General features: G+C 39.1%; 1 long non-coding RNA gene across 1 annotated transcript in view; it reads left to right on the forward strand.

The window, feature by feature from the left end:
* The window catches only part of LOC148188694 (uncharacterized), a 117,666-nt gene that overhangs the window by 69,993 nt on the left and 28,484 nt on the right, over nt 1-19,189 (forward strand). The window contains exon 5 of the long non-coding RNA XR_015777334.1: nt 8,585-8,692. This is a non-coding gene — a long non-coding RNA (uncharacterized LOC148188694). The remainder of the gene's footprint in view (nt 1-8,584; nt 8,693-19,189) is intronic.

Genomic DNA, 19,189 nt, shown 5'->3' on the forward strand with positions numbered 1-19,189 from the left:
AATGTCGCACTATTCCTTTAACAAGCTCTTCAGGTTGCCTTCATCCTCTCCACTCTTCCCTTCTCTTAAGTCTGTGACTGATTCTTTCAGCGCTGCCAGATGGATCCTGCAACTTACACTAACAAAGCATGTATACTCTGTAACAAATGTTCACTTTAGATATGCCAAGGGAGTCGTTTTGTGGAAACTAAATCATGAGCCAAAATTAATATTGACTTGATTTGCATAAAGATCTTACAACCCAATATTCTTGTTCCATTTGTTAGGAAAAAACACAGAGGTTGTCATGCTCTCTCCAAGAAATACCTGTAGAGAATTTCTGTTTCTTGATTTGTAAAATTGAAGAGGTGAGTTCAGTTTTCACCCGAGGCCACATCATGTCAGCATATTTGGGGAAAAAGTGACACCAATATGGCAACAATTAGGAGTTTGAATGCTAATAAAAGGAAGCTGCACGGGGATCCTTGTCAGTACTGGTGTGCTCTCATTTTCTGGATCATTGTCTAAGTTTTCAAAGAGCCAACAGGGCCCAGCCGTTTACATGCTGACATCTTGGGCCAATATGTGCCGAGTGAAACCTCTGATTGCCTGCATGAGATGAGTTTGGGGCTTTAGGGTGGATATCTTTGAGACACAGGGGCAAAGCTTGATGTTTTTGAAACCTGAATCAGTGAACTGAAGGTCTCATGAAACCACGGTTTTGTTAGTGGCTGCTTGTTTCTTGTGCTGAGAGATGTGACTGCACCATTGTCATGCTAACAGACTGGGGAACTCAGTAGGAGTGTGTTCCAGGTTTTGAGGCGAGATATGTGAGTGCAGTTGGCAGGGCAGAGAGATGAGTTTGATTTTCATCCTTACCCTCTGTAGGCTACAGAGCATGAGGTTCAGCCTGAGTTAATGGCAAGACACAGAGCAACAGACGGTGAGGGAGGCAAAAGGGAAGCCTGAACTCAAGTGAGGAGCACGCCTCGCACAACTTCTGGAGAAAAGTTAGAGGGTAGGATCTCTACAATCTGCTGCATGAGCTGATGCCATGGTTTTGGTGAGTGATTTCAAGATATTGAGAGCCCTCTGCTTAAAGTCTGGTAAAAAAAAAAGAATATGCAGAGTCATGAGGAAACTTTCCCCGTTTGCCAATTGAAACACTTGTGAGACTTTAGGCTGGGAGTCCAGTGCAATATAACTGTTTTCACTGGAGGTGTTTGTGCTCTCATTTGGACAGGAAGAGGGTAGCTAACTCAAGGGCAAGCCAGTGTACTTGTGTGTGTGTGTGTGTGTGTGTGTGTGTGTGTGTGTGTGTGTGTGTGTGTGTGTGTGTGTGTGTGTGTGTGTGTGTGTGTGTGTGTGTCATTATAGAGTGGTGGATGCATTTTAGAAAACACTGTTTGAGAAAGCACTTTACCCTAAATTACAGTTACACAGGCAGCTAAAGGGGACTCTATAAGTTGAGAGTCAAGTCTTCCTCAAGAGGAGAGCTGACAGATGTCATGCATATATGATTCAAGTGACTTGACAGGACAAATAATTAATCTCTAAATTACAGGAACGTTTGTTACAAAAGGTTTAGAAAAAGACATCATGGTTCAGCTCAACATTCATATGGAAAGTGAACACCAGGCTCCCTGTGGTGACATTTATACAGTTTAAGATTACAGGGACAGTACACAGAAATAGACATTTCTATAAACTTGCTAGTTTAGCCAGCTTTGTTTATTTTCAACTGTAGTCCCTGGGCAGGTGTGATGACAGCTACAGAAGAGCACACATGTACATAAAACTTACTTTGTTGTCCGGCGGCATTTTAAACTGATGCTGTCCTGTGGTCTTATCAACTGACACTACCTGTCAGATTATCCTACCAGCACGAAAGGATGGCTTTTTTGTTGGTGTCTGACACTGAAATCACTTAGCAAGTTGTGGTATTTGACGACTTTGAAATGAGAACAGGTTGGATTTAACCACTCAGCTACCAAGTTTCTATAGTAGCTAAGGCATACTTTTACTCGCTTTCTTGCCAAGAGTTAGATGAAAAGATGAATGCCAACTTTATGCCTGTACATTAAATAGTCAGCAGCCGTTTCAATTCAATTCGATTCCATTTGATTTCAGTTATAAAGGCCGAAAAGCCATCATCACAATTTGCCTCTCTGCCCTCACAGTGACCAAGAACAACCCCCCCTGGGAAGAAAATACATTCAACACAGTTGTCAGAGCTCAAGGACACACACTATGCGTTTTAGTGAATAAAACCGAATGTTAATGTAACTTTTGATTATAGAGAAAAGTAAACTTGGCACCTTTAAGTCAATTGTGCACAGCTAAAGTTTCATCATATCAAGACATCACACAAAAATGCTTTTTGTCAGGCTTCAAGTAATAGGTTTGTATTGAGCTACATCCAGCTCCAGCCGTGGTTTAGGTGTGTGTGAAAAAACGGAGGTGACTGTACATTCAAAACAGCAAAAGCATCTCCCAAAGAGGTTAGCATCAGTTTTCACAAGAACTAGTTTTTCTTCATTGAAAGAAGAGCAAAAAATGGCACTAAAGACTTTCATCAATGAAAAAAGATGTTTTTGCTCCTGTACTGACTGATGTTGGCAAAAGTTTGATTTACCAACTGGCTCTGATCTGATTGGTTGAAGTTAGCTTGTCATAGACAGATGGTTCACCCAATCAGCTGCCAAGTAGTTTTTTGGAAAGTGCCTGCCCTTTTCCAAACAGTTTTCACATACGGGGGTCTCAGATGGTTCTGTGTAACAAACCATCTGGCGCAACAGATTAACCTTTAAGTGCGGGGCTGCCATTCAGAAACTTTATTTTTTTAAGATCAACGCAGGTGAAGCACAGCTGGGTTTTTAGGAATACACAATCTGAACCCAGCTGCAGTGAAGCAAAATAATATAGTCTAATGAGTCATCTTTTATCCTCCCGCCCCTTTGGAGCACGCCAAAACGAGCCACCAACTCACTTTGTCTGCAGTCGGCTATTTCAAATGATGGTCGAACTGTAATGATATGAGCAGTAATCTCCTGGGAGTCATTAGAACTGATCATTACACCGGTCCAATAACAGCCAAGGATTATGAAGCCATTTTACACAACCAACTGTTGATGATAATGCCATCATACATCTTGCCAAACAATTCAGTGTGTGTTTTTTTAAATCAACATCACAATGACATTAAATAGTTTTCATGAACACTCCAATTGCCAAATCTTAATGTCACTGAATATTTATTTGAATACACAGTGTGCAGCAGATTTCTGTCTCATCCATCACTTGAACTCTTTGGCATTGTTGCTTGAAGAATGGAGAATATTATCTCACCACAACAAGTTCAGGATCTGTTTGGTAGCAACTACCGGAGGCAGTTTTGTATTTTTTTCCATTCTGTTTCTGTTTATTTGTGTGTTAATTTATTCATGCATAAAATGTGTAAATTTGTCAACACAATAGAAAAGTGTTGGGGTTTGTCAGAGACATTTCTCAGAATATATCTTTTTTTTTATCAAACAATAATCCCTGCAGTCTCACACTGATCTGTTTGTATCAAGGGCAAACAGTATGACTTCCTGCACATGGACAAAGCGCACAGCATGCTTCAAAATGGAGGCCTATAGAGTCTCCTAGCATGCGCCTGTCCATCTATGTCTCACACACAGCTTGGTGGCCGGATGCCACCTTCAGAGGAAGGGTGATACAGTGCCGACTCTTTCTATTTCTGCCTTCATTTTTTTGAGTTAGGAGACAGTGAAAGAAAAAGACAAAGACAAAATATGTGGTAAAGTATATTGTCAAAAAGATGCCAGAAGTCCTTAAAGATGTCCTGATGTACCAGGACTCACTGGAGGACAAGAGCATGTATCTCAGTGTTACCTTCCTGGCTCGTAAAGGATAAATGTGTGAACATGGCCCATTTTTAAAACTATTTTGTGACAGTGAGAATTGATGCGGACACCAAAAAAGAATTTTGTTGTCTTTGAACAACACCCTATCTCAACAAGGATAATGTTCTACATGAAACTTTGTTTCTTGGCACATAGACGCACCTTGGATTCTCTTTATATACATTTCTAATATTTCAGGCTGTTGTCATACACTGTTCGTACATATACCTATGAAAAGTAATATACCAGAATTTGTATATTATTCAAATAATCAGAAAGGCTGCAATCACATGAACAATACATTGAGGAGAGTAAAGAAGGATGGTGTTTAAAGGGCAAAAGTCAGCATAACAAGGCAGGTCATGGTGGTGGATGGGTCAAACAAACAGGACTTTACCCCTCGAGGCTGGTGTTTGTGTCCTCTGTGATACAAAGTGAACTTTGAGTTGCTTTAAGGTATGTCATCATCATGTTTCTTTTCTTAAACCTAACCTACATAATTTTACTTTCCTAAACCTAACGTACTAAACCTTACTTTAAGTGCATAACTTTACATTAAGTAAAGCTACGTAATGTGACAATGCCCAACAATGATTCTTCTCCTGAACCTGACCCCAATAAATTTATAGTAAATATGTAACTGCACATTAAGTACGTAACATGCAAACAGCTAATGTGGGGTGCTTATTGGTTAGATATCATATGAACCATATTTTTATGCTGTGCATCAGTTCTACCACACTCTGCAAGTAGGGCCTTACCAGTGTGTATGTCCTAGTTTTAATTTATGTGTCAGAAATAATGCATTACTAATATACAAGGCTAAGAGTCATGCAAGTGGCTCTGCGAGACAGAACAGCACTATTAGTTAAATGCTAACACCAGCATGTTAACATGCTCACAATGACAGAAGCATAAGGTTTAAAAAAAAGTTTTGCCATCTTTATCATCTTAGTTTAGTGTGTTTAGCTTCCTAATATTTGATTATTAATTAGTACTAATCACAAAGGATAGCTGAGGCTCATGAAAATGTCACTGTCATGAGAATTAGTTGCAGTTATTTTTTCATAAACCAAAATGATTGGATAAAGTTTTAACCTTGAAAAGTCAGCATTACCAAAATCATCAGAGTAACTCCTAAAGGGGCACATAAATTTTGTACCAAATATCACATCAGTCATTAGTTTACTGAGATATTTAAATATCACTGAGATATTTGACATGAAACTAGCGTCAACCTTATGGTGGACACTGGAGATAAAGTATATATCCTCTGGGTATCCTGAATGTCCAATAATACAAAAAATCCATCAAGAATTTGTCAACATTTTTCAGTGTGGACCAACATTAAGAATCTGTGATTTATTAAATAAAAATTAGAAATGTGAAAAAATATATAGCATTAAGAATAAGAAATGTTAAGAATAATTTGTCATTCTGTGCACTTGCATCATTGTTTTCAACATTTTTTTTAAAAAATGCTGAGGTTCAGATTCGATTAGACTTCAGGATGGATTTTAACCTGTTTGATAATGTTGTTGCGTATCTTGTATATGTTTTGAAAGCATCGAATAGGATGAGAAAAAAACTCGAACGATTGAAGCCTTAACGTGGGTTACAGACTATTGATTTATGAACAGAACCAGACACAGAGTGATTAAATTGACATGAGTTGGTTCATAAATGAAGATTTTATTTGTTTAAATTTGTGTGTTATGTTTATATTAGTATTTATGTGTGGCTGTGGGCATATATTTATCTAATTTCTGTTGTTGGATAACTCAAATTTATTCATTTATTCTTTTGTGTGACGCTTTTGTCCAAAGCAATACTATACAACATCTAGGCTGTTCATATTTGTACGAGGAGAATATATTGTTCTGTTAGATGCTGGTGGGTGTTCAGTACATATGGGAATGTTTGGTTTGTTGTTGATGAATGTGTCTGAATAATCTAAATATGGGATCAGTCATGGAAATTAAAGTTATACTTTGCAGGATTTTCCTAAAAAGCAATATGTACTCTCATACAAAAGTAATCCCTTAGATTAAACCTGGAGGGGATCATGCATTTGGTTTTGTGTGTATGTTTGTGTGTTTCTGTGTGCATGCTTGTTTCCGTCTGTCTGCAGCTAATCTCGTAAACTACTGGACCAATCAGCCTCATATTTTATGTGCATATTTGAGACTGTATTTGCAACGAACTCTCGTATTTATGGTGATAAACAATTGCTGAAAAACATGTTTTATTGACTGTTTTATACCATCTTTGACTGCTGACTCTTCATAGGCTAATATAGACCGCAAGTATTCGATTCAGACGACAAGCCTTACATATTTTATTACAGGCCACATTTTGGCCCGCATCATGGTTAAAAAACTGACATCCATAGAAAACTCATTTTAAAAACAGAGCGTATGTGGATTAATTCCATACCCCAAGTCTCGTCTTCTACTAAAGTTAGGCATGATATGAGATGATTGAAGAGAAATGTTTTTGTCTTCTTCACCTCCATCTTAGAAAGGAGTAAGGGATTTCATGGCATGGTTGTGATGCTATTTTGTCCGATTCGCTGTCATACGCTGTCCGATTCGGTGTCATACCCAACTAGAAGCGTTTCAGAAGTGATGCGTGTTACCTGCCTCTAGTAGACTTTATTAATTTGGTCTATTTTTTTCTTAATATTTGTGCTTCTGCCATAAGTAAATTAGGAGGATACTTAGTGAAAAAGTTCATTTTATTGTTTGTTTTAATTGGTTTTTTTTTTGTTGTGCTGAGGTCTTGTCACTACATTTAAAGTTAATACAATTCAAAGTTCAGTTATGACCGAGATGGATCAAGTTTCTCCTTCTGCATGCATACATCCCTATAATTATATTGTATCGATATTTCAAGGATTTCCTTGAGTCGCTATGGTCAGCCTGTGTGGCCACTTGGCATGGTTTTCTTTTTATTTTGCTGTGTTCAGGACGTTTGTAGATGCAGTGCACAGTTGAGCTTGGGATGGGACTTCATGAAAAAGTACCGACGGTGCCAGACTGTACGCAGCATGCATTCAAGAGAAAGCTACCAAAATTGTGGAGACAGCACTGAAAAAAATGCAGATGTGGCTAAAGTGGGTTGGAATCTACTTTCACTTTTGCTGGCAAAACTGTTTACAAACAGTAATCGAGTAATTCTTGCATAGTATATATATATAATTACAAATAATACCTGAGCTTTCCTCGGCTTTGCTCAAAGGACATTAAGACTTGTCATGTGATGAAGAATTCAGGCACTCAGATTTTAACCTGACTTCCCAGGTTATTGTTGAACTGACTGAAGACGGTCTGCTGCACAACCTTCTCCATCATTGTCTGCATACACAAGTGTTGTGGGAAGTGGTTTGCATTTATGTTCTTCTTCAACACAATTTTGTAGGACAGGAAACAGAATTCTGTGCTTTTTCATTTATTTAATTTAATTTTACGAATATTATGTTCTCTAACATGTCACTTTCTCTTACGTGATAGAATGCAAATTAGTTAATCAAACAGTGCTGCTATGGCAGAAAGAATGATACGTGTATGACTTCTTAGATTTTTTTGTCAGCATCACACCCGGAGCTGACATGCCCTGCCATTTTGAGTGCAGTTATTACAGTAAAACGTTGAAAGGTTGACAGCCAAAACAGACAATTATATTAACTGGCCCCTGGCCCTCTGTCAGCTTCCAAGAGTGACCCTCAGGCTGAACTGTTTGAGAATCTCGGGTGTAATAAAGCAAGAATGGCTGTCCTGATTAAAGTTGCAGGAGTCTGTGAGTATGTGTTTGTATATGTGTGTCTCTAATTTCCCTCTATAGCAGTGCAACGAGTACAGCTGAGCTGTCAAATGTTTTGTCGTTAAGGAGAGTTCTTGAGAGTTCAAGTGAACACCTTAGCATAGTTCAGCGCTTATAATGAATGATCTGTCAATTATCGAGACCCAGAAGATTCTTTGTTTGCCCTTATATCTCATTTAAGAGTCCTCAAATACAGCGTGTCTCTCTGAGCTCCCTGGATATCACCCCTCAACAAGTAATTGGGGGACTAGTTAGCAACTCTGAGGCACGGACAGAGCGCTGCGTTGGCTCTCCGGCATCAGCGAGGAAACTAGTCCCTCAGACTCCCACTCTCATTCAATTAATTATGACCTTGAGAGCTGAGTGGGAGCTGAGACCAACTTAGGGCTGACGCAAGCTTCTTGTTTCCTTGTTACAGTGATGTATCTCCAGCTAAACATCACTCTGTGTACAAACTGCACTCTATACAGTCTTATTGTGAGGACGCTATATGCGTACATGTGTGAAGATTCACTTGGGAGGTGCTGATGGAAGTAAAGTGAAAAAAACAGATTTGTTAAACCACTGTAAATCATTTCTCTGTTGTGTCTTCATCATTTTTTGCTCTGATGCCTTACATCCAACTTCAGGCCTAATTTTACTGCACATTATTGCAGCATTCAGCTGTCTGAAGATAAGCCTGTCTGACTGCTGCAATTTGCAAACTTGAGATGCTAGTCTGTTTCTACTTCTGTTATTCCATTCATGATCAAAAGACATTTAAGAGATGAGCTCCCAGAAATACTTTCAATGTTGCACCCTTGTCATAGCAGTGGCTACAGCCCTATATATTATATATATTATATATATATTTAATTATATCTCTATCTCCTCAGGTGCAGATTAATGCAGGAACCCAGATTTTCTTCTCCTTCGCCATGTGCCTGGAAGCCATGGATGACATCACCTGGGAGCTACAACAAGTACAAATACAACTGCTACAGGTAAGTTGTGTTTCCACTGGGGTGGAGGGGGCAGTGGGACTGTAGTAGTGATAGCAACTCGTGTCCGAGATGGTTGCTTGAAAAGAAAATGGGAACTTTGGTTCCACCTGTGTTCATTATCAGCCCTAGATGTTGTGTGTGTCTGTGTCTGTGTCTGTGTGTGTGTGTGTGTGTGTGTGTGTGTTTGTGTTTGTGTGTGTGTGTGTGTGTGTGTGTGTACACGCACGCATGCACGCACGCACGCACGTGTGCTCATGTATAGATGTATATGTAGAGGTCTGGGTCTGGGTTAAGCCCTCAAGGTCCTCAAATCATAGAAATGCCACTGCCTCATAGCACCCGTTTTAAATATCTAGTATCGTTTTTATTTTTTTAAATTCTGTAAGTCATGTTGGATTTCATTTAAGTTTCCTGGTAGATTTTACTGTGCGAGACTCCACCTCATCACTGTGAGACTGTGTCACACTAAGCTGTACATGGCAGCTGGAAAATGACAATAGCAGTATGCCTTTTCACACTTTGGCAAGTGCTCACATCACATGCCCGGCACATTTTTGCAAGTGCAGCATAAATGTGCCATAAGAAGAAAATATGAGTCAAGCCATGCCTTCAAAATGCCATCACTATCCTTAATTACCAATTTTGCCGTCATCAAAAAAGCACTGTGTGCTCCCAGAATATGCAGAATCAAAGAGGAACGACACTGCGACACATTCAGACAGTCGTGATGCTGCCATATGCCAGTTTCTTTACACTGTGGTTTTCTGCAGCAACATTGTGCATGAATAATGTAAATAGTTTTGTTTTCTGCTCTGTGTGAATTATTGATAGTGGTGAGGTGTATATTTAAATGTAGCATATTGATGTGAATCTGCCTTGATCTGATGGGATGAAAATGCCAAAATGCTCAGCTTTGGATTCTGTTTGATCTATGATTTTAGGCAAAGGCAAATTGATTAGTAAGAGAAGAGTCTGCTTTCATCAAGAGAAACATCTCCTCCTCCCATTCTATGTAAAATACTCATGCTCTTTTGGCCACGTGGAAGTTTACTAAGAGAAATCACAAAAAAGCAAATTTTATTTTCCACTGCAAATGAAATTATGATAGAACCAACATGATCTCACAGAACAGGCTGTTCTCATACACTGTTTGTACATTTACCTGCGAAAAAGTAATGCACCAGTATTCATTTCATATGTGTCCAACATAATCATGAGCCGGTAATTTATGTTCAAGCCATGTAATAGGCAGAGCTGTGCCCTTGTGACCAGTGCACTGATTAGAGTAAAAAAAGAAGTCTGCACGAGGAGGCAGATTGGGTTGTTGGATCAGTCACAAAATACAGGACTCTGCCCACAGAGGATGATGTGCAGAAGTTTGAGTTTTTTGTCACTTAGTTTCTTTTCCTAAACCAAATCACATAACTTTAGGATAAGTACGCAACTTAACGTGAAGTGTGTAATGTTATCCGCGGGGGCACTGATTTGTTTGATATGATATGGATCATTCTATGAGGATTTGTTACTCAGAAATATGTGAAAAAACCATGACCTTTCAACACTGCATTATTGGTTGTGACACATAATGTGTTAATTCAAGTGGTGGCAGCACAGTTGGGTTTAAGTACCAACAGTATTTGGTGAAGTTTAGAAAAAGATTGTGTTTTGAGTCAGAATGTCTTCAGTTATCCCACACAGCGGTCTCCTGGGTGAGAGTTTGGTGTTTATATGACCCATTCACCACCCTGGCGTCCTCTCTAAGTCAACTTTCTCACTTTTTATAACACATATGGGGTTGTAACATTAACCTCTGCCATTTGTGTGACATCCTTGAACCAGGGGACTTGTATGTCCACGATGACAAAGGATCCTTATTAGCTTTTCAAAAGTGTTGTTTCTGTTTTACCAGCATATCATTTTAAAGACAGAAAAACAGAGTCTACTCAATAGACGATGATCCCAAAATATTTAATTGAATTACAACTGAGATGGTAATTCTGTGTTTTGCATGATCTTTTGTCCAACACTCAGTGCTCAACACTATGATGTTCGTTCCTTTGGCATGTCATTTTTCCACCACCACGTAATTTAGGGTTAAGAGGTTGGGGTCATTTTATGAGTTTCTGTGGGACCAGGTTAAATAGGATATCTAAAGGTCTAAAGGTTTATTATGCAGGAATTGTCAGCCTGTTTGTAAACAGTATCTTCAACAAAAGTGAAAGCCAACCCCAGATTCACTCTCATTTTGGACTGAGCTTTGTCCACTTTGAGTTTCGCCTCGCTTTACTTACTTTTTTATTTATCGGCAATGTGTTTGCGATTTTTGTAGGTTTCTCTTGGATGTGAACTGTCTATGGTCTTGCACCTAGCTGCTACTATATTTTGGGTTAGATTAAAGTAAGCTCCATTAAGGACAGTGTATGATATCTTAATGTGTTTTCAGATAACAGCCATGAACTGCATAAAGACAGTTAAATACAGAATATGACTTCAGTCTACAACCATGAAAATTGCTGGGTACAACAAAGCTCTAATGCTCTCATGCGTTACAGCCATTTTTAGATTTTTTTTTTAATCTTCATTTGAGCATTTCCTTTAGCTTGAATTTTAATTAATCTTTAATAATACCATACAGAATAAAAGCCCTTTCTCCTCCCATAATAATCTGGTGCCATAACAAGCCTAGTCAGTGTGTTATTAGACTAAGCCAAGCTGAATGTTCGCCTCTCATTTTGGGTATTCTTCATTGCACCCTCCTGGCATATCCTCGGCAGTTCCATTATATAACAAACACATTTTTGCTACAATATGTCGGGTTATTTAATGAAACCATTGTGGCCATAATGGCAGGGGATTACAACTAATCCACACAGGAACTTTGCTGATGACTGCAGACATAAAAGCAGCGCCTGCTCACAGTGGCTGGTTCATCTTGTCTGTACATTTTTGGACCAGTAGTTTATCAAACAAAAAGCAAGCTATTCTTAAGCACTGGTTCTCGCAGGCTTTTTGGATTTTTTTTTATTATAGACAGAAGAGGGGAAACAGGAATTAAATGCCAACCAATGCACAATGTATAGTATGATATCCTCTGTAAGTACATAGTATATATATATATGTATTAGGTCTGTGTGTTTGTTTGTGTAACTGCTATGAGCCCTATTTTGACATGATGGAGGCTTTGTGACCACATCTAATGCACACCGGCTTTTCCTCCACATTTTTTGTCCCTCTATGTACCGTGAGTCAGTTCCAGTAAGATTCAAGTGCAGTTTTGATGTCAAGGATGATAGTAAGTGTTATGTGCACTTGTTCTCAATTTCTGCTCACACTTGAGGTCTGAGTAGACCTGACCCTCCTAAGAAGAGGCCAGTATATTTTGTTATTTTTCGCCAAAATCTGATAGTACCCTGGGAAAATACTCGCAGGATCACGGGATTTTGTGTGTGTGTATGTGTACCAGTGTGTTTGTATACCGAAGAGTTTCATATATACTGAAACAAAAATGTCTCTAACAAACATCATTATTGCAACCACGCAACTGTTGTAGATAGGCTGACCTTGAATTGCTGTTGTTGCAGGAAACTGTACAACATTTTGCCTGCAGCAGTGTATTCCAATTACCTTTCACGCTAAAGAAGAAGGTTACAATTCAGATATGTGTGGTAAGATGTTTTTTAGATTATTATTTAGGTTTGAAAAGTGGCAGAAACAGTTATGCAGACCTGCATCCTGAGCAGAATGGCTGGTTGCAGAGTATTTAGCAGGTGGAGCAGCGAGTGCAGAAGGACTGTGTCACTTCTACCACCCACTTTTGGCCTGGAACCCCCTCACCCAAAAAAACCCAAACACTGCAAACAGTTTTCTCTAGGCACCTGCAGCTCTGTATAGAAATTATGTTTATATTAAACTAATTTGAAACAGCAAATACATTATTGAAGGAAGGGCAGGGTAAATTGCATTTTCTATTAACATATTGACGAAATGTTGCCTATTAACAGATCTGGCAAGTTGCAAAAATGTTTCTGAACCTATCAGCAAATACACTGGCAATATATTTTATTTATTTATTTGCACAAACAGGTGATCTTGTAAAACACTATCCACTGTTAGTGACTTCAGCATTATTCTTCCAGAGGAAAAATTTGCTGCTATACAATAGTATTTTCTTTGTCTCTAAGAAATAAATCAGCTCCATACTTGGAGATTACAAAATTGTGATTAGTTTGTCCTGAATCCCCCGTTAGGACAAGCAAGGAATAAAAGAATAAATCAGAATGAGCTCTTTTGCTTTGCTCATAAGCCTCTTTGTGTTTTTTTGTTTGTTTCTTTAACTCTGAGAACAAATGAAATACACAGTTGAGACCTGTTCAAGTTTTCTTTTGAATCTCACTGTTATATCAAGAGCAGATTATTTCAGACAAATAAAGATCAGAGATCATTATGTTAAATTAGGATCATGCTGAGACATGAGGAGAGTTATTTCTCAGGAGCTGAATTTAAGAAGTACGAGTTAGTGGTCAAAATCTCTTATTTATGTTATACTGAGCTTAGTTGTGTCTGGGATTGATAGGCTGGGCAAAGAAGATATCTTCTTTTGAGTTATCCTGTGTTTTGGGTTTTTATTATTGGCTTTTTTTGTTAACATTAAATTAAAATCACGATCTTTCTTACTTTACCAAAGTGCTTTTGTTGCCTAAACCTAAACTGTTTTGCCTGATGATGATCTAGTTACCAGCACATCGCAATAGAGTCATTATTTTTGCTAGCTGGACAGTGTGCAGGAGTGTGTCTGCAAGGTGTGTTCTGCTTGTCCGTCTCCTGCACACCTGTTTGGAAATAGTTGTGCAAAGTATTTTTTTTTGTTTGTTGCCTAATCCTAAACACAGACAGGAGTCTGGACAGGATTCTGGTTTCACAGTCCTTCACTTTGTATGTCTACAATTCCTCCCCGACCACCTCCTTGCTAATCCAGTGTGGTACATAAATGTAGTGTCAGAAAAAATGATGTTTTGGAACATAATCCAGACAGCATGATGTTGTTACCACAATGTAATGATGAATGCAATTTAGCACAAACTTAAATATACTGTGTGAGAGATTGCGCCTGTTATGTTGAAAACATTGCATTTGGCTAAGAGGCAGTCATGTTGGCTTTTGTGTTTTCCTACTTGAATCTCATTGTTGCCTGTTGAGAGTGAAAGTTTATTCTTGACCTTGGAAACAGCAGCTAATGAGAACAATCTCACAACAATATCCACAAAGTACAAGAGGAGCGGTGTGACCATGTTAAACAAACCCCCTCAGCAGATGGATGGTTGTTGTGGAAATGAAGATGTTCAAGTATTATTTTCAGCACTTGAAGTGTTTTTTTAAATCACGTTTCATTCATAATTACTTTTTCCCAATGTCAAGAATTAACTTTTAATCTTAGTGTTTAAGGCCAACATAAATGAGCAGCGCTTAATTTTTTTTATCTACATTTTTGGCACACTATATTTGGTCTCTTTTTTTTTCCAAGAAAACAGAAGATGAGAAACATTGCCAGGTGTTATGAAAGTCATCATATCAAGATAACAGACGTGTCATGCTATGGATTGTAAGCAAGAGGCCCTACTGCAGCACCTCATATTCATTTATTTTTTTAATGATCAAAACAGACAACGAACGGAGGAAAAATTACATTTTAAGCAATGAGGATGAGTGGTGTGAACCAGTAGACACTTATTCCATTTTTTCCATCTGGCAATGTGTACATCGTTTCTCAGTCTTGTAGAACATCTACATTTTTTAATGATAACTGAGCTGGGGGAAGTTTATGTACTGTAATTGAAAGCTCCAGCAAAGATACTCAATGGAAGCATGCGGTTGTCTTTTTTTGGCTTATTGTTGCCGTTTTCATCTGTGTTTGTACCTTTTGTTTTGGCTACACTCCCTCATGATTCCTAAAAAATGCAAATTCTTTGCAAGTTAAAATGATTAGTTGGGTTGATCACTCTGTCATTAGAACTTATTAAAAAGAAACAGAGATCAGAGAAAGTGCAGCTGGGGGGAGAGTGTCATAGTTAACCAGTGGGAGGACTTGTAGTCAACATCAGTCAGTTGAGTCAGAACAGAGTTTTAACATCAGCACACATGTACATGTACATTTATATCTACAGTAGATGTGATAAAGAGAAGCAGCAGCTCTATTATCCAGCCTCTGCTGTTGTGACCAGATGACGGAGAAGAAAAAGAAAAAGATAGAGGGCTGAAACACAAACAGCACAGACCTTGTCACCCTCTTAGTTTTGTTATGTACTGTACTTTGGTGTTGGAGCTGCAGAAACAGAAGGAAGACATAAACAAAAGTAAAAAGCTTTGAGCTTCTGTTCTGTTGCTGCCCTTAAAATGTCTTTTGTTAGGTTAAAACCTGTAGCAGTTATCTTTGTTTCTTCACTGTGTGTGCAAAATAAAGCTGGACAGACGGTTCAAAATGAACAGCTCAACGCTAAGTCAATAGAAAACTGAATGTGAATCATTTGTTTATGACCACACATTTAGGCTTAGTCATCATGTACGAGAGTATTTTTGAGAACAGGGTTTTTCTGTCCTTCATTCTCAAGAAAAACTGTATTCACATAAGCTCTGTTATAAGAATATATCTGTCCAAATGAAAACGAAAAAACATAATTGGATCATTGTCAAGCGAATGCCAAACCTACAGGCAGCAAAATCCACAACTCTAGAGCTACATAAAGAAGAAAATTCTGGCCTAGAAAAGCCTGCAAAAACTATTACTGGAAGGCTACCAGTAATAGTGACTTTCATAGCTCATTCTGGTGCCTCTCTTCCTCTGTTTAGTGGAAAAGTTACTGTACATTTATTTGAAAACATGTAAGCAAGGTTGGAGCCAGCACTATTTTGGTCACATCCACATTGCACAACATGCTGTATCACTTGTGATCCCTAATGAAGGGAATAACAGCGCACACTCTGATGTTACAAGCTATATATCAGTTTTTCTGGTCTTTGCATCAACACAAAAGGCATTTCTTAAAATTTTAACCCTGGATTTAGTATAGCTTTTAATTAATTGAACTCTTGTATTTATTATTTTATATCATTTCTGCTATTTGCACAGTTTTAACTGGTCTCTGTACTTTTTACTTTGACTTTTATATCTTTTTCTCACCACATGCCTTATGACTGTTTATTGTTGTTTTTTCTGTTGCACTTCTTTTTATTGTGAAGCACTTTGAGCTGCATTTTTTGTATGAAAAGTGCTCCATAAATAAAGTTTCTTCTTCTTATTATTATTATTATCATTAATCTGAACCATGCATATATGCTGAGAAGAGAAGAACAGTCAGTGGCATTAATGTCCAGAAGCAGTGACTTTGCTGGTTTTCTGGAAACCTCACGGTGACAACAAAATTACAGAAAGTCACTGTGCCTGGCCAAGAAGTAGTTCGGTACATAACCCCGTTTAGCCTCCTCTGAAACCCTAACTTGTCATTTTTTCATTCTTTTGTAAGGATTAAACAGATACATACAAAGTATTAATTCATCACGTTCTCTCACCACAAGGCAAAATATGACACTGTAGGTACCCTCCAGCATCAGTCTTACATGCTCTGGCAGGGTGTGTCAGTTTATGTTCGTTATATGCATTGTGTCTTTTCAAAATAAACTTTTCATGGAAATGGGCAGTTTCAGCTCATTAAATGCATATAGTCTCTTTTGAAAATAAACTTAGAACATAGGCAACAAAAACATGTTTTTAAGTTTACTACACAATATCACAGTTTGGCTTTAAATAGATACGTTTGTTACAAGCAGAATGTAATGTTACCTGACATAAGTCACTATGCTAGCATGCAACACATACTTGCACAATATGTTATTATTAGAGTAACTTGATTGACTTTTGGTTTTACTTGGGAAATGAACATTGGTCTCCTCGATGAAAGTCTTGAGTTTGTTTGACTCATCCATCTCCCCCCCGGCCTGTTAAGACTTTCTTGCTTTTTTTACTATGGCAGTTGCTCAGAGCGACAAAAAATGCAGCCACCCGGTGTTTCTCGTATCACCGCTGAAGGGTGAATCGTGCATCTTGTGGGACGCCGAGGGCCACTGACCAAGCGTCGGTATTTGATGAGTTGAAATTGAGACTGGGTTAGTTAATAAGGGAACTTTGGAGTTGCTGGTAGGTGGATTTTGTTAAAAGGTTAACTATTCCCACTGTTTCCTGTTTCGATGCAAAGCAACTCTAACTGAGTTCATATTTACTGTAGTGGTATTAATCTTCTCATGTAACTCGTGTCAAGACAGTAAATAAGTGTAATTCCCAATATGTCAAATAATTCCTCTCACACTGCTGTCAAAATATATTTTTAGTTCTCACCATAGATGGAAGGTTTGTCTTTCAGGACTAAAGTCTAATTAACATCTTTTTAGAAATTCCAGATAGAGATGACAGTGTGCAGCTTTTCTGATGACATCTGTGCTGTAAACATTAAAAATGCTTTGGTCGCAAATGCAAAGTCTAACAAAACATTAGTATTACAGAAACACAGCCTGAGTTGAGCAGCACTCACATTTTACCAAACAGAACCGCTGATAAAAGCAGGGAGAGGAAATGTGGCCAGTTTCTGTAAGTACTCGAGGGAGAGACTCGCACAATGCACATGCAAAAACCCAAACAGCGACTGCAGTGCTGACTAATGAGAAACAAATGAATTCATTGAGATAAATTGTTCATTAGTGTTTGCCATCGTAGTTTGTTGGGGATTTGAAAAGTTCAGTGCAATTTGTGTTTACAGAATTAATGGTTTCATCAGTCTAATTCTACCAGGAGGCGTCATTATTCCTCTGCTGTAAGGTAACTCTGACAGATACAGTCCATCAACCAGTCCTCTGCCATACCATCCTCATCTGTTACCACACAGTGAGATTTAGGAGTCCAGAAATGAGAGCGTCTATTTGAAGAATATCCGTTCGTTTGGAATATCAAAATAGTTTTCCTTTTAATTTCTGCATCATTGTTGTCAGTGTAGGAGGCGGGGCCAACACATATCAAGTCCCACGTCTCTCCGTGGAAGCAGAGGCAGGTCACACTGTCTTTATAAACAGCAGGATAGATGACACAGGGAATTGGAGCAGTGCAATTGTCTGTAACATCACAAGAGCCCCCCCTCCCCACCCGATGGCACCTACTCAACTTCCAAGTGTGTGTCAAGCAGAGAAACCGACAGCTTGACAACATGGCTTTCATCTCATACCCCAAATCTCTCCACAATCAAGCTCCAGGAAAGAAAAAAATAAAACAATTGAGTGGCGGTATTGAAAACGTGAAGCCAACCTCTCAGATAAGGCTGTCTCTGTAGGTGCCCTGCTAGTTAAACATAGCCCAGCAGCCTCTCACATCCCCATTTAGACACGAGTTTGTCACTTGGGAGGAGGTCGTTCCGGTGACAGTGATGAGGAGGCCCAGACGCCAGACACGCTGTCAGCGCTCTTTAAGGTCAGCTCATTAAAGAAATAAATAAATAAACTGGCAATGGCAAGTGGGAGAGGGGAGACAGTGCAGGGAGACGTCTCCGTCTCCTTCCGCTCTGAGGGAGGAATCCAGCGGAGGGAGATGGATTGTAGCGATTGAGCTGTGAACCTCCACGACACAGCTGCGTTTTCTGCAGCTAATGATTCTTTACAGAAAAACGGATCAGAGCTGAACTTGCACTTGTCATGTGTCACGGAGCCATGCAGCTGTTCCCCCCCACGTACAGCAGCCCACTCCGAGGCTGCCACTGATCAGAAGATGCCGTAGCAGAGGGGAGCGGTGTAGAGATTTGGTAAAGAAGGGGGGAGGGGGACATGGTTCCAGCTAGAGACACTGATGCTGATTGATCATAGGCAGAAACATGGCCGATTGGAGATGAGAGGACACACACATACACACAGAAACGCTTCGGAGACAGACAGATCTTTAAAAGTTTGACACAGACCTATCAGCTGTCAGTCACTCAAAGCTCACAGATTGCTGATTCTTTTTTTATTCCGAGAGGGTGCACATGCATCAGCCGCACGCACCGCAGCACCAGAACTTTATATTCCTCCCATCAACTTAAGGAAAGTTTTCTCATGGTGCTCTTTTGAAGAGAGGGCACGAAAAAGTCCCGATTGCTGCCAGAAAAGTAACAAAACAATCAAATGACTGTTTGCTTGTTTTCACTCCAGTGGCCTTGGAAACATCTGTTGGATTTGCCTCCGCGGTCACTGGCAAAAAATCAAATAGGAAGCGAGTAAGGGATAAAAAGTAAAAGCTGTGATCTGGGAACAAAGTGAGGCATTCAGAGTGGTGCAGAACAATGTACATAATAACACAAACAGAGCTCTTAACAGGTTCAATATGGAGGATTGAAGACTTAGCACTTAGTGGTTTGTCTCTTGTCAAACAGGCGCAATAAAACATAGACAGACAGGGCTCTAATGGGTGTAATGGCTGGTTTATGGGGG

The sequence above is a fragment of the Plectropomus leopardus genome, chromosome 9 (genome assembly GCF_026936395.1).
Source record: "Plectropomus leopardus strain MGB_pleo_1.0 chromosome 9, ASM2693639v1, whole genome shotgun sequence".
In the NCBI taxonomy this organism is placed as follows: Eukaryota; Metazoa; Chordata; class Actinopteri; order Perciformes; family Serranidae; genus Plectropomus; species Plectropomus leopardus.